The 16,853-nt window shown below is 42.2% G+C and overlaps 1 long non-coding RNA gene across 1 annotated transcript in view; it reads left to right on the forward strand.

Moving 5' to 3' along the window:
• LOC111268366 (uncharacterized) overlaps window positions 1-9,777 on the forward strand; it is a 14,532-nt gene extending 4,755 nt beyond the window's left edge. The window contains exons 2-4 of the long non-coding RNA XR_002685167.2: window positions 4,334-4,439; window positions 8,340-8,537; window positions 9,129-9,777. This is a non-coding gene — a long non-coding RNA (uncharacterized LOC111268366). The remainder of the gene's footprint in view (window positions 1-4,333; window positions 4,440-8,339; window positions 8,538-9,128) is intronic.
• The last annotated feature ends 7,076 nt before the right edge of the window (window positions 9,778-16,853 follow it).

The following is a 16,853-nucleotide window of genomic DNA, read 5'->3' on the forward strand; positions in this document are numbered from 1 at the left end:
CATATATATATGCTGTACTTAAGAAGTTGTAGTTAAATAAATACGTTCCTGGAAGCGCTTGAAGATTGGTGCCGGATTGATGCTTCGGCTTTTAGTCCTATCAGATTGCGTACTTTTAAGCTGCTTTCTGGCAAGTTTATCAGAACCTCGGTTCCCCACCCCGGCGGTAGCCTATCTGAACCATCTGTTGCATGCGAGGATTCCGTACGAAGTGCTTGCGGGTTCGAAATCTGCATTGCAAGGAAAATATTGGAAATATGTCGAACTTATTTGTAAGCCCATGTACTCTTGAGCTTCCGATTTACTGATAGGGCGTAATTTAAGAGTTACACTTTATACTCCTGTTCGGTTCTGAGTTATGGTCACTCGTCGCAGTTTTTTTTATTGATTCGATAAAGGTCCGGATGTTTTACCGTAAGATGTGACAGCCTGGTCAGCAAAACATTAGATGCAGCAAAAATTTGAACGCGGGCGTTAGGCCCATGAATGACTTTTCTGTATGCTGTACAGAGCTGGTTATGATTGTTCTGTATTATCCCTATGTCATACTTTGTATATACATATATATATATATATACACAAAGTATATATCACTGTCATCAGTTTTCAGCTGTTTATGGCTAACTGCATTATTTGCATGTCGAAATGTTCGAGTGGATTAGAAACCTATACATTTATACAAACTTGAACTATACATCATATTTTAAAATGACTTCCTTAAAACGGCATAAGCATTTCTAGTTAGAGCCAACGGTAACAGGTTCAAAGACTGCCCTTCAAGTATAACATCGCTGTCGTATACCGGTGACACCAATTAACAACTTAAGGTAGGAGGACAAGGCATAAGGATCGTTACACTCAATCAAACAAGAAGTTGTTGCCTAAACGCGGTTCAAGGATAACTGCCAGATCTTAAAACCTGTGTAACTTAGTTATTTTCTTTTCCACTAAAAGTCCTTTATTTTTTTTCAAGTTCAAAGACCTTCAAATGAATGTCGGCAGACTCGCAATCAAACGTACATTGAAATGGTATTCTAGTCAGGACATTATATTTGGAGCTATCCTCTCATAGTCACTCGATAAGAAAGCCCTGGAGGGAGTCAACGTCGTTAAATTCTATAAAATTCATGAATTCTGTACTGTTCCATCTCACCGAAAAATATTTCGCATGCCGCAGTTAGATATGAACTTTATTCCTTTATGTTAACATTTGTAACTTACGTATTGCAGGTACTTGGACGGCCATACCTTAAAGAATTACCTATTTCCGCTGTATGTTCCGCTGTATTGTATTGTGTCAGTACTCATAGAGATCATCGTAACTACCAGTTGGAAAATATTCCGTTTTTAAGGTGTTCAAACAGGAGGCTGAAACAGCCTAATGTGTGTGTGTGTGTTGATATATATACATATATGTATATATAACGACTGACTGCACAGGGAACGAAAAGTTGTCAATGGAGGACGATAAACAATCATGGAAACTTAACCACCAACTTAATTCATAAATGAAAAGTTTCATATGGTAAAGATTGTTTGGGTGGTATGCGTTTCTCTTTAACACGCTGCCTTTTATCTATACATGACCATATCTGGAGGCCAAACTGATATGAATAGAAAGCATATGCACTATCATCTTGGCGTTTAAGCTGTTATAGTTTGTGCAAAAAAAAAGACTGCCTAAATGAACCTTTTTATGAATTTCGTGTCCAGTATTGTGGATTAATCCTTCAGGCTTTCAGAATTAGCACAAACTCAGCCTTGTTAGAAACTACGTACTATCATGTACTGGGCTATAGTTAACAATCGATGCAAAAAAAAAACTGATAATCTGCCAAGTTTCCTTCTGCATGTTTTTATTCAGGAAAATCTATTGATTTAAGTTAGCCCATGATTCAATTTTTACTCGAACACAAAAGCAAATTCTAGTAGATTAATTTTTTTTTGTCAACAGTTGCCAGCCTAATTTTATACTAACTAACTAACTAACTGCAAATTGGCAAATCGGTAACTTTGTAGGAACAAACGGCCATCTCGATCTGTCCACACTTTGTATATGAGCTACATACAGCTGTGAAATAGTGCGCTCTATCAAGAAGTAGTTACTTTTGTAAATACGCCCTGAAAGAAAGTAAAAATTTATTTGTCCATTTTGGTCCATACTGGTTGATCTCATTTAAAACATTGTGATTGGTGTTCAGATCGATTTAGGATAGCGATACACAGAGCTATCATTTACATTTCTCCAATGCCCTTCTCTCCTTCACCTCATTATTGAAGATTCAACGGTTTAATGCATGACTAGTCTTGTACACGTTGATTGCTGATGTCATTTTGGTACGATAGACCAACTTAGTTATGCCGGCCGTAGGTGGGCGACGGCCATTTTACGGAGCTGTTCGTGGTTTGTCAGCAAAGTCTATGTGCCGCGGCCACGACATTGTACATAAACTAAATGAACCCTATATGTGTACGTGCACATATAGAGGATGCATAACAGAAAGGTTCATCATTGTGTCAGCATGTTGGGGGCTACGATGGCGACATATAAATAAATTTGTGTTCATTAGTGTAAATTCGTGATGGCGTTTCGGTCCAATACGTATAGGTGCCCGCAGCCAGACCTCAGTAAGACGTCTCTATGAAAAATCGATGTTGCGTCATATATGGAGGACTTCATTGATGTACATTTACTTAATTCTTCCCACCGAAGACAAATCTGTAGGCAAAACTTCTACCAGGGTGTCCATCGCTTGCGGTTGTGCAGGACTTATGGCCACTCCAAGCTGGTTTGAAAGACTGCCTTGTAGAGAAAGCTCAAGGGGTGGCCGATCGAGCGACGGCGCAAGACCGATCCACGTCTGTGAGCGATGCCAGAAATAAAGAGCCAGCATCTAGCGACGCAATGAGGGATGGAAGTGTTGGAGATCAGCCGAAAAAGATTTTGTCGGCGCTTGACAACGATGAGCAGTAGGACGATGAAGCAGAAGGCGAGTCAAAAAGAAAGAGCAAAACGGCGTGGTAGCGGTCCTTCGTTCCGACTAAGAGAATAAAAAGGCTTGGAGTGGAATAGTGAACGTTGACGCTGACAAACGGCGTGCAGTCCGAGTGTCGGTCCGCACGACCGAGGCCACAACGAAGCATACGAGGCTACGCCGATACCAGCACACAACTAAGTGACTTGAGGCAGTTTAGCGTTCACTAAGTCACAACGGCGGGAAGTAAAGCGGATAAAAGGGAGGAAATGAAAGCAATAATAGGCCCCGCTGGGCAGTGCCCTGAGCAGCCATAGCAGCTTTGAGGGTCCTGAGTAACGAACACTGGTCTTTGTCGCTGGACAAAAACGAGCAAAGAAAAAAAGTCAGCGGGTGGGCTCCGCATGCAGTCGAGCAGAAGATGACGGTATGAAGCAGTATGCAAGAAAAAACATACTATGAAATAACGGCAGAAGGATCGAGGCTTTGAAACGAACGGGGAGAAAAGGCAAAGAGAATAGGAAACACACAATTACGAACGCTGCTCTCGTCCTGGGTTCCGAAACCTTTTTTCTTTTAATTTTATCGATAGAAAGTCTAGGAACTAACGGCAATCAACAGCTAAGACGAAACCACTCCACTTACACACGCCTTCGTTCGGCCTTCGCTTGCGGTGCTCTCTGAGCTGGTTGTATAAAAAATATCGAAACTGAAGAAATAGGACTATATCAGGTTTGCAGCAACTAACAAGTCGACAATGCTTGCTTCTGGGTGGATTGTTTATACGTAAATAAAACTGAAAACTCATCTATACTGAAAAAATCTGTGTATAGCAAAGGTTTAACCTCGAGCACCTCTTAACAATGCGGTTGAGCGTAAAGATCTGCTCACAGAGCGTTTGTAAACGCCTGCAGGCAGTTAAGCCTCGCGATCGCAAAGTCTACCGCTAATGAGGGCCCAGAAAAATTTCCCAAGTTGCTTACCGATTGCGTTATAGAAAGCACCTAGGTATCAGCCATGTGGCGACGGCAACGAGATAAGGTTGCGTGTGGTACGAATTTCAAGACTGGATATAATTCTTACAACAGACAATACGAGCTTGCATGCAAATGAATTCCAAATGGACACAGTTAGTTCCTTAAATCACTTATCGAGTTGCAAAGTTGTAAATACCGATTTCTGTATTTCTAAAGATAGAGAAGACTTCGTATCCATTAGATAACACTTAGGAGACGTTTCGAAAGGAACTGTTTAAATCAGACCACTACATACTTGTATGTTCAGATAGCTATTCTGCATACAACTGAATGTATTTCCTTAAACACCGTGTCCTTAACAAGGCTTTATTCGTGTTTCAGTTGTCGGCCACCGTTATTTCATACGCGATTACGAATATCAAAATGGCCGTTATCAAAACACGAGTACGTGCTAATGCAGTGCGTGATAATAAGAAAGGGCACCGAGGTGAGTGTATCGCAATTCATTATCAGATATAACGACTCCAAGGAAAGTGGTGCAATGATTAATAATGTGACAGTCTGCAGGTAACCTTATCATTAGAAAATGCATACATTTTGACGTTAAACTTAAGGCGATCTTCATAAAGCAATTAACTTGATCTCTGTCTTCATTTCATCAAGCCATTAATAAGTATAGCATAATTATTGGTTTTATACAATTAGTATATATACTGTAGCAAAATGAGCCAGAATTTTTCATTGCCTGAAATTACTTTAAGATGTCCGACCTAAGGGGTTTTGACACTGGTGACAGATTATAGCCTACCCTCCCATTCGCTTGTTCTTCCACTCACCAAAATTCATGAACACAAGATCAATCGAGTCTCGTTACTAAGGCCCTTGCCTTTGAGATCCCTGAGACCTCTCAGCAAGTCCGTTCTTCCATCCAATCTTCCGCTAGGGAGCCGGCTATGTGAAACGGGTAGAGCTATACCGATGATGGCCACAACGGTAGCAGAACCGGATGGAGTAATAGTATGGCAATGTGGCAAACTTTGCTAGACAGGCCCCACGAATAAGCCGTCATCCGTCGGATCTCGTGCCTCGCGTAGACGCATAAAATGATGCTGCCATTGAAGAAAAAGAAAAGTAAACAAGGGAGAAGTAGCTGAAGCCATAGAAGTCTTGCCAACACAGACAGAATGAAAGGCAATCTAAAGCAGAATACATAGTAGAGCCTCAGCGGGCTGACTTAAACTGAACTGAATCATGTTTGGCCTTTCTTTCCCGCCGTTGCGCCGACCCGGCGGGAGGCTAGGACGCTGGTGGTCTCTTGTTTGTTGGTTGGTTGGTTGATGTCAAAATTGAATAATAATATAAGAGTGACGCCTTTGAGCTCCGCAGTTGCTGCCCCAATTCGTGCCCTAACAATTCTGCAACCGTCCCCCTCTCTTCACGACGACCCGTTTAGTACGTCGTTGCTTGTCGTCCGTTGATGAGGATGTGACTGGCTGGGAGGGGGCACTTAAATTGCAGCAAACGGCTAAGAATGGTCGTAGCAGCGGCAGCAGCTGCACCAATACACATAGAACAACACACACGCTGAGTATCTGCTATAGCATTATAGGTTTGTGTATAGTGTGTTTGGGTTAGAGATCTAATTACTGTACTTGCTTAATCCGTACGTCACTCCTTTAGACGACCGAAAAGCGCAGCAGTACCTTCCAGACGGTGCAACGTCTGTTAGCTTGCCCCATGTAATAGGACGGATGGAGCGACAGGCTGTGGCCGGAGGGGGTCATGGACTGGGGAGCTGAAGATGATTGTTCTTTGCGATAGACCAAGTCCCCTCAACCCTCACCCGTATCCACAAACCTCTTTTCCATGATTCGACGAGAGGAGACGACGGATAAAGTGATCAAGACAAGTCTTGGTATAGCACAAGAATTCAGAAAGTTCGCGATGTGGCGACAGCTTGAGTGTTGGGGCTGGGTTTGGTGGGCTCAACCCAAGGAGGGCCCTCTCATCGTCGGGCGGGGGTTGGGTGAAAAAAGGTAGATAGTGGCTTAGTCCTTAGAGCCCTCAGGCCGTCTGCTCGCCATTCCGTTCAAACAAGAATGAATGATAACAGCAAAGAGAGTAACTGCTGGTGCACTATACGTAGCAGCGGTAGCTGTAGTGGTGTAGAGGCTGTAGCATTAAGCGAGCTCTAAAGAAAAGCAGTATACACAAAAGGGACCGACGAATGGGCGAGAGTATTTTGGAGCGAACGAAAAGAAACCAGTCGACCAGAATGTCCCGTTCCTGAGTCAGCGTAAGATTGACAGACAGTGAGCGGTGAAAGCTGCGTCAGAAAGGGGCCGTTCAACGTGAGAACGATTTCTTCGTTCTCCGTTCGTTCCGTTCGACGAAGCTGGCAGTGACTGGCCTCCACCTCTTTTTAAGAGAGAGCGAGAGAGAGAGAGAGAGAGAGAAAGCGATGAATAATTAGCAGATTTACATATCTGTAATGCAACTAGTGAACAGGTGGAATCGATTGGGGCGGAGAAGAGGCTTGTCGTCTGCATGCCCCAATTAAGTGTTTCATATGAGTGGTATTGGCACATCGAAACATGACTATTGTATAAATATAAAAATCGAGGGTAACAGCAACGCACTAGTAATAAATTCTTTGGTGCAAAATGCGCATGCGGCATCGGGGCCTTTGATCGTTACATGAGTCGTGAGCTGATTTCAACACAGAAGACGACGACGACGACGCTTGTTTTTGTGCGCTCTAGCGTTTAGGCCATTGTGGGTGCGCTACGAACCATTACCGGTATCGATCAAAATATTTGCTGTTATCGCTGTCAGATACTGCCTGTGACAATTATGAGACGTGAACTTATGTTTTACAGCTGTAACTTCTTATATGTGTTAACTGTTTACGCCATTTAAAGAGGACGAAGGTCGGATCACTACCGAACAAAGCACCCAGGGTCGACGAGCGGTTAACGGCTTTCTATCGTTTGCTTACAGAATGCAACGAATAGTTCTTCAATAGAAATACTTAAAATTGACTACGTTCTTTCGAGCATCTAAGAAACTGTGTGACCTTTTTTAAAAGCATTTGTGCTTGGCCGGTAAGGGTATACTAAATTTCGACTGAATGATATTCTCTAATTGAAATCAATAATTAAATAGAAATATTCAACTTTTTATCGTACAAGCAACACAAAGTCAGTAATGAATATCGCAGGGTTAAATGACAGTTTATTCGAGATATTCTTTTATAACGTCCCAAACTTGCCTATGAATATGAAGTTCTCAAGAAAATGTTTATAATAACTACGCCCGATCTATTTTGGCTTTGAAAAGAGTCGCGGTGTTCGAACACATTGAATAACGAAAAAAAATCATTCAGAGACGAAAAAAAAACCACCATGAGAATGTTGTAAATATTTGTAGCCACAACATCTTATGTAATACACAATAATACATGGAATGTGTTGAACATAGGTACCGCAATGTTTTAACTATCTATTTTTCTGTAAGTCTCGCTGTTTTTGCAGCAACAATTACAGAAAAAAGTGCAGGCATTTGAAAGTGAAGAGTCAGAGCAGCGATGAAAACTTCACTGTCCCTCATTTGCCGATATTTTAAGAACCATTTGCCAACGCCAGAGGGTAGCTCGACATCTATTTATTGGTAGACAGGAGCGCCTAAAGAAGCGAGAGATACTTTGAAGGGGATTCGAGGAAACGAGGTGCGAAGTAGTCCTCTCAGTTGGTTTCCGATGCAAACTGGATTCTTGACAGTGATCCCATTAGCAAACGAGAGAGACAAAGAGTGCGCAGAGGCGAAGGAACAACGTCGGCGGAAGTAAAACAGCGAGGGCAGCTTTTTTTTTGTAGCGCTCCCCCTCTTACTGTTTTCGAGACGAAAACCCCTATGGCTCCTGCCCTTGAGCCTATTCTACGAGCAGATATTTTCCGTAACTTACTTCACTTCCTATAAGCTAGAGTGCTTATGAACCATTAACAACACGGAATACCATAGTGCATGTATTTAGATACGAGTTCAATGGGGCCTGGTTGTTTTGAGCATTAGTTTGAGTTATGTTCGGTTGAAAGATACCCCGCTGTGAATGTATACGCATCCTTCTCCTCTTCATCAAAGCAAAACCTATATCTGTACTTACACTGAACAAGTAAATATGTTATTGCGTAATATCACCCACACTGTATGAAACAATGCACACTAGACTATTGCATAAATGGTTGACTCCATTGACTAAGTAACAAATACAATGACATAGTGTGAGCACGTAAAGCATTGAAGTTATCTCTATGCATGTGCCCTATTGAAGCTAAAACAGTTCACCGCGTAGTAGTTGGAGCTATTACAAATCCTGTGTCCTTTACAGCTACTTATATCCGCTGCTATGAATCGACCTACAAGCTTACCGAACGGCGACATTAGGAAGGAGCCTCATTTTCCCATTACATTTCTTTAGGTCCCTAAAACACCGTTGAAGTGCAGTCGAGGAATGAAACAGCGTTCAGCTTCGACGCCTTGATGAGATTCGTGCGGAAAGCTTTTGAAGTAGATCGAAATTTCAATGGTAAGCGAATGAGCCGAAAGGCTCTTTCTTGTTATTGTTTACAGAAAAAATGCTGATTCACGCTGATTTTAAACATTTTGTTCAGGAAATGATTACACAGATTCTATTGTCGGTTGCCTGCATTATCGAATCAGAATTACCTGACAGTTTGTTCTGAAGTCGCAACCCAAAAAATGTGTCAACTTTTATGTACAAACCTGTGCCAGCATTGTAACTTACGGTTCATGCCCAACACGAAGCAAATGTCTATTCTCAAGCCGTACCCATTATTCGTGTTTGGCCTTCCCCCGGCCTGATTTTAGTAAGCAGTCCTGTTGCCACTGCGCTCTCCTAAAGACCGAAATTGCAACGTAAGCTTTCCCAACCTCTTACAGCAAATGGTCTATTAAGCTTAGAACATGGAAAATTTCATTATAACTTTCCACAGCGAAAGACGTGCCTGTTCAGACGATCACTAGTGTTCTAGGGGCTGAAATGTTTTTTGCCAAGGCCACGTTGGGGTAAAGTCACAAGCAAACAATGAATAGTTAATATTCTTTGGTATTTTAGTTCAGTTCAATAAAATATACTCTACCTTGGTATTTCCTGTAGGTTTGAAGCGATATCGCATCAGCTGTGGCATTTAACTTCATAGTGAATTTAGTGGTAAGTTGATATTGCGATTGCCAGGCTCGTGCGAAGTCGAGTAGCTCCTCCTTGCCAAGAAAGTATACTGCTGTTTTAAAACGACGGCGACGGCGGCGGCGGCGTCGTCACCGCTGCCATCAGTAGTGGCGTTTGTTGCAGAGCAGTGGACAACAGTTGAAGTTTGCGAAAACTAAACGTCGGTGCAAATCCAGACGACCTGTTTAGAGACGCTGTACGCCGACGCGTGACTCTATTACTGATGTATGAACAACATGCTGCCAACAGACATCTCTGTGAAGATCGTAAGCAACACTAGAAGAACCCCAGGGAAGCTTGAAGAGCTTTGTTTGTATGTTCCGACAACGAAAAGAAAAACCAACAAAAGCCAAAACATCAACGGAGACATCTTTCGTAGATGATTTAAGGCCATACAGTTGACGTGGAACGCGAGGGACGTCGACAAACGCAATCTGAAGCAAAGAGGACGATGGACGCGATTAGGAAAATAGCCAGACGATTACTAGTTTGTTGCGTCAATACCTGCCGTAGCAACAGACATCTCAAAAGCCGGCGAAGCACTTTAAGCAAGAATAAATCAGAGAACATCGTTCAAGAGGAGTTTTCTTTTTTATTACTTTCAGCAAGGTGTAGTGATTCTGAGAAATATTAGCAGTGTTACCGATAATGATTCATGTCTTACAAAAGGATTATGTTAATGACGATACTTCTTTGTAGACAAATTGTCGATACGAAGGGCGTAACTTTAAATCACAAATGATCGCTTTTTGTCTTAATAGGTTAAATATTATGTATTACGATATAAATATGATTTTTACCAAACAGAGAAGCTTTGTAAATACTGATTTGATTTGCTTTAACCACCGAAGGATCAATGTTGTCGATTGCTACGGTGCCAAGACGCCCACACCGAAAGAAAAAGGTAGACTAGTGACGAAACTCTGGGCTTCACACCGTAAAGCCCGGAAGACGTGATGACCTCGGGCGGCCAATGGCTTCGGGCAATACTGGAGAGCCCTCTTTTTTATACCCCTTAGTTACCTTCCATCAAAACCAGCGTTCGTGTCGCACCAGTAGGGCCTGTGTTTTTTATATGCGGCCTTACTTCTCAAATTGTTGATGGCCAACCTGTTGTCATTTAACGACAAACACCAGAATAGAGCAACTCTGAGGCGGATAGTAAGTTGACCGATCTACTTAACGGGAAAGTGCTAGGAGAAGGGTTACACTTATCACTAGATAATCGCAAAGTAATACAAATTGGCTGCGCATGGTGTTGAAAAGAAGAACAGTAGGAAGTTTTAATCTCAACAAATGCTAGCTTCAAAGTCTTTCACCTGTTCCTTGGTTGTTCCTTCTGCTAGTAACAGCGGCGGTGGTAACAATAACGAAACAGTTTTACCGGGCATTATGATGCGGTCCAGTGTTCAATCTCAGGGATCAGGATATCACTTTCTATATATGATGAATTAAGGTACTTACTTATTATGATATTTTTTATCTTATATTGACTTCCATTCAACTCAACGAATGTCAATAGGCTGGATACTTGACCATCATTATAGACGTACGTAATGCTGTCTTGTTTAGAAAATACCAGTATCCATTTATAAACATCCGACCATAAAGGAGCGCCGAGCTGCATATTAATCAGTTTTTCAGAGACGAAAGTTAACTTTGTTCGATCGTCTACATGCTTCCGCTTGCTTGCCATATACTACCCACAGAACCTATTTTCGCTATACAAATAAGCTTTTCCACTAAGTAAGTTATTCCACTAGACTGACTGGACTTCAAATCGGTGCACTCAAGGTCTATAGAATGTCCATATGTATTAGGCACAACGTGCAAGAATTCGTGGAATCAGGTTGTGGCCAGTATACAAACATACACGCAATAAGGGTTACGCCAGCAGGCGATAAGCTTCTCTCGAACATCTCGCTTATCGAAATTTTCGTGCTTATGAGGTTTGCACTTCGTTCTCTTTTGGATTGTGTCATCATCACAGTGAAGCTCACCTCCTTACGCGTGTAAATCCCAGCGGCGTTTCTCAAAGATTTTAGACTGACGTTCTTATACATAGAAATAAATCTTGGAGACACGGCGACTTTGTATTCTCGGCATGCTGCTATCGTGCATCATACGCGCCGTAGAGGAGAATATTTGTTTAGTTCTTATTCTTTTTTTGTCGCTACATTGCTGATGCGGTATTGACTACCTTGTTTGACCCCCTGATCAAATCTGCCATACTTTAAAGGGCGCTTACGACACCTGTGTGGAGATTTCCCGAGGTCCACGAAATCCTATGTGGCCATACCGACGGATTTTTTATGCAACGCTTTTCGATTATATTGTCGAGACAGGCATTCAAAGGCCATATACCATCCGGGAACGCCTAGATCCGTAGAGTCCAATTTGCGCGCAACGAAATGAAGTCTGTCTTAGTACAAAAAGTGAGACTTGTGTCGAACGAAACCCTTAGAACAGTATACCATTCTGTTTAAGTAACTAAAGGACCTTAGTAATTGCTTTGGTCACAGATGTAAATCATTGCTTAACAAATATGCTAGTACTAGAGCTAATTACAGACGTAAAATTAAATTCGGCATAAAATGCTTTGGCTGCCAGTGATGTGGGTCGCCTTTTTTACACTTCTCTTTCCGATTAGCCTCTAATTGTGAAAAATTTTGCCTTTCGTATCTATTATTTGCTTTGAAAGCCAACAGCAACGATGAGGCCCTAGTGCGAGGCACAAGTACCGCGATAATCAGGACGGCAAATATACCCGAAGTCGAAATTGGGACCGGTGTGTAAAAGAGTCTCATATCTAGCAAAATGTGTGAAAGCCAGGCGCGTATATATTCAAATCGCAGGTGGTAATGGAAAATTCAAGTCCGCTTGCTGAAAGCTGCGGTCCACATAACGGCTGAAAGTAGTAGGCGTCCATTGGCGCAGTGAGATTCCAAGCGAATGCAGAATTTAGCTTTCGCCATCACCTTTCGGCACGAAATATTTTCCAAGAATCTTGCTCCCGCCTAGAGCACGTGCAGAAACTAGTCGACTACACATGGAAATGCTAGTCCACTACCAGTATACAAGGTAAATTTTCTAGGGAGGTAATAGCGGTGGCTTGCCCCCCTCTCCCGCCGTCGTGAGAAGTCGTGCAATCGCACAACGGGTCCAGAATATTTGAGTTACCCCTTCCCTTTGGATTACATGTTTTGCCTATAAAATAGCTACGATTTAGGTGTTGGATGGGCGGAGCAGAAAAAGCCTGTAATACGAGCTAGCTAAGAATTTTGTTAGAAATCAAGAACGTATCACAAAGAAGATTGAATACACGGACAGATTAACTTGTGACGCACAAACTGTGGATACAAGTAATATTCAAATGGTGCTAGGCAAAGGCCTGTAGAAACGCTTGCATTTAAAGTCTGAGAGCGTGTGGAAACCGCGATGAGGCACTAATGTGTCGACCTTATAGCCTTCGTATTCTTGCAAGTAGAAATTTTGCTTTTCATTTTCTTTTTTTCCTTTGGCTGAGGATATTTACAGCTGTCAGGGGACCCTGCATTTGCACATCATATGCCTGTTACAGATAATAATACTATCAGATAATCACGGTTCGCAAGCATCGAAACATTTCGTCCTGGGCCTTAAAGCTAGTGATACCCAATTGGCATTTTTCCTCTTAAATTTTGACCGGATAAGCCACTATGGAGTGCATGTTGCGGCTTTGAGAATGGACATAATCTTCACGTACAAAATGCAGTACTTTTCTTTGAACACATTACAAACAGTTTCCCATATGGAGTTTAGACTCGGTTCACTTAAATAGATCGAACTGATTGAATAGTAGTTACATAGGGATAAATGAGAATTACGGTTGATGCTATCAGATACTATGTAATAACCGAATATAGGTAGCTTAAATGCCGAAGTGTACGTCTGACACTACCGTTAACTATATCTTGCTTCAGATTTCAGTAAGCAACTTAACACTGGTATAGCCCCTATTTATATAGAGATTATCGTACAGGCTGAGGTTCGTAGCTGTCGAATCCACTAGGGGTATTATTTATCTATTTGTCTTCGCTCTTCCCCTCTTAATTTAGGTTGTCTGTCTATCTCTATTTAGCCTGCTTTCTCTCGTGGTCGTCTTGGCTTGCTCCTATAGATGTCTTCTCCACAGAAAAGCCATCACTGGTTTGAGATCTGGATATAGCGAGGAAAATCGAACAACTTCGGCCAAGCCGATGATACGCGTCGCCGCGTTACTGGCCCGTTACGTAATTGAGAACGACAACATAGTAAAGTCCAGCGCAAAGGCTCGTAGCTTTAAGGTCGCATAGATAGTTTAGTCAGGACTGGCAAAGATTTAGGGAACGAGTCACTGACTGCGATTGAAGAATAAGATGAAGGAGAATTACAGAAGCGAGAAGACAAAGCACTTGGCACGCAAAAAAGACAGGGGAAATAGAACATTGGAAATCGAATGAAACTCCTCCGAGCTTTCGACGAAATCCAAGCTAAGAATCGAAAGTGAGGTAAAAAGCGAGCCAGAGATTTTCTCCATATGCAGGTAATAGCAGATTTACCACACTTGTGCTAACAGAGGTGGAAGAAGTTCAATTTTGCCATCGCTATAGCTTATGCATGGCTAAGTTAGGCAGAGGTCTTCCTTTCGCTCAAAACCAATTAGATCACAACCTGATGCTGTGAATTAATGAAATTATCCTTAATACAAAATTGATGGTTTGTTAAGTTGATCTGAAAATAAACTGTGAGAGATAAATAGATGATTCAGATCATACGGGGGTGCCCTATTTACCATATGAGCTAGCGGAGGTTGCACTTCAGACTTCAACAGGCCGGTGCCCTATGGAGAAAACCGTACTTAGATGTTTGAGATGCTGTTCGTGACAGTATCGCCTATAGAACAATTTGCATGAGACTTCCAGCCATTAACCGGCACAGCTCGTCATCGTTTCATGAGATGATCGGCAAAAGGCCCTTGCAAATAGAACGCATAGGGAAATTCGGTTTTTATCATTACGAGGTACGCAACGTTGAATAGGTTCGCGTAATAGCTCCGGGACAACTTAGTGTATTCAGATATGCTGTTTTCAACTACTTATGACATCCCTTAACGCATTTGCACTCCTATGCCACCATATCATTATTTTTTTCATATTGGTCATTTGATGTTTTTCTTCTTTGGCCGTCAACGCTTATCAAAGAAGTAGCATTTAAAGGAAATAGAAAGAAAATCGTTTACAAACTGGCCCGCTATGTTCGACAGTTCAATACGACCTGCCTATATCGTCCGACTCCTACTGCCTTAAAACATCCTATCTCTCCTTGGGTGTAGCTGGGCCGTTCCTCCTGCCTGTCGGGGTCGTCGGGTCATGTTTTTGGTGAAAGCGAGGGTGGTTTCAAATGACCCGTGAGCGAAAGCGACGACTATGGGATGCCCTCACAAGAGATCAGGCGAGAACGGCAGGCAGAACATCTGGCGGTACATCTTGGTTAAGCAGGCCATGAGAAGAAAGCATTGCTACGGACAGATTTGAAAGTGGGTCGTAGGACTCTAGGAAAGCATGCTATGCTGCTTTTTCTTTGCCTGTTTCCTGTGTTCCTCAGTTTTGCTCCCCGGGGTAAAATGTAAGGCCAGGCGAGTTTCTCCACCGATGGCCATCTGCTTACTTCGTTTTATCTCTTTGCAGAAAAAGGGCTTTGTAAGACAGCGTATTATGTTTGATTTTTGACTTGACGTTCCTGTGTTCCGCGCAATCGTCACTTACCGCTGCTCCGCGTAGTTCAGAATTTAATCGTCAAGAATATTTAGATTGTTATTGCAATCCAAATATTCTTGACGATCTCGCATTCGTTGAGTGCAGACAAATGCAGTTGTGGCTAGTCCTTGTTTCCTATATAAAATGCATACAAAAACTAAAAAATCTATTTCGAACTTTAAATGTAAAAGCTTTTCTACGTCAAGCACGCTCATAGATCAACTCCAGGTAATAGCTTATTTCGGCTTGTCAGTATACTGTAGTTTGTAGGTCAATCAAACGTGTGTAATCGTGAAAGGTTTAGCCCAGTGGAGGGCACAAAAAGGGTTGCTGGCTCTATAGGCCTCATTTCCTTGCTTGCTATACTTATATTTTATTCTGTTTCAGTTAGGATACATAGCGGATTAGAATGATCCGTAGCGCAAATAAGCATTTATGCAAAGTTAAACTATACAGGCCTGTTTCCTTCGTATCTCTGACTCTACTCATAAAACTTCTTGTTCATCTCTAAGCTGACTCATTCACGACAGCAACATCGGCGACGGTTTCAATTGCTAAGTTACTATTTATTTCTTCGGGTCGCGTTACTATTTATTTAAAGTTGAGAGTTTCTTTGCTACTCTGCGTATTTATCTTTTTTACTGCTGAAGCCTTAATGGTGCGACCTCTAGATCGCTCACTATTCATAATGACTCTGACGATGGAGTTCGACAACTTTCTTTCATTTCCAACCGGATAGCACAGATTGCAGCCTATAAGTGAACTTTTGCCGGCGAACGCCGGCAGAGTCTGAGCTGCGTGTCTACCCGGGACATCGAAAAGAACGACATAAAGCTATTTTCATTAATGCTATTAAGATTTAGGCTACAAACTTCTTTTGGCCCTGCGTTTGTTAGAGCCGTCTACTTTATCTATGAGATCTTTCATCCTCTTGAGAGAGACCTGTCCCAGAAAGCGTCACTATCCAGCGAGCCTATACGGGCCAATCTTTCTTCGTGTTTCGCCTTTTTAGCTATCGGCTGTGAATCGCTTGCTTCTGATGCTACAGCCTCATGCGTCAACTTTTCCATGCAGTGGAAACTACCGTCTCCGAATCTCCTCGACGAGTGCTTATTTGCTCCGATTGAGCTGTCTATCGCTGTTTCCAGCGGTACCTTTATAAGGATGATCGCCTATGCATACATCTTTGGCAGCAAAGTAAGTATATTGGTATAAACGCAACTGGCGAGTACTTATTTTTGCTAAGAGATACACAGTTTTACAGTTTGTAACTAACGGTTGATGATGTGGATGACGAGTTTACCCTGTGGCGATGGCCACGAATCGCTCCTTACGTCTCCCGAAAGCCGCATACTCACCATCGAATGCTTAAAACATATAAAACAATACAGCAATCAGCTACCTATGTCTGCTTTTCACTTTCACTTATCTGTTTGTAAAGGTCACGTCTTCTTAGACCTCTATTACAAAACTCTTTGAGGCTTCAGCTTTTAGCACAACCTAATGTGCAGCGGAAGCGCACCTTCGATACGTTTATGAGGGCCGATTATTTTGCATGTTCCTGGCTGGCACCATGTTCAAGTTTGACTAGCCTTGTTATGATGCTCAGATGACGTTTTAGTTAGCGTATTATAGTTGATGAGCAATAATTAAATATTGTTACTGTTACTTGCACTGTCGAACATGTACGGCATGTCGACGAGATCTGCGCCGGTGCCGTCCTAACCAGCTGGAATTTCAACAATAAGTTCCTAAGTTTAAGACCACTATAGAGAGGAACCGTCACGGATATTCATTGACGTCGATGCCAACGTTCTTTTCCTTAGTGTGGTCATCATTGAAATTTACGAACTTTCAATGCTAATGGTGAAAACCA

This window comes from Varroa jacobsoni, unplaced genomic scaffold (assembly GCF_002532875.2).
Source record: "Varroa jacobsoni isolate VJ856 unplaced genomic scaffold, vjacob_1.0 scaffold_1279, whole genome shotgun sequence".
NCBI classification, from domain to species: domain Eukaryota; kingdom Metazoa; phylum Arthropoda; class Arachnida; order Mesostigmata; family Varroidae; genus Varroa; species Varroa jacobsoni.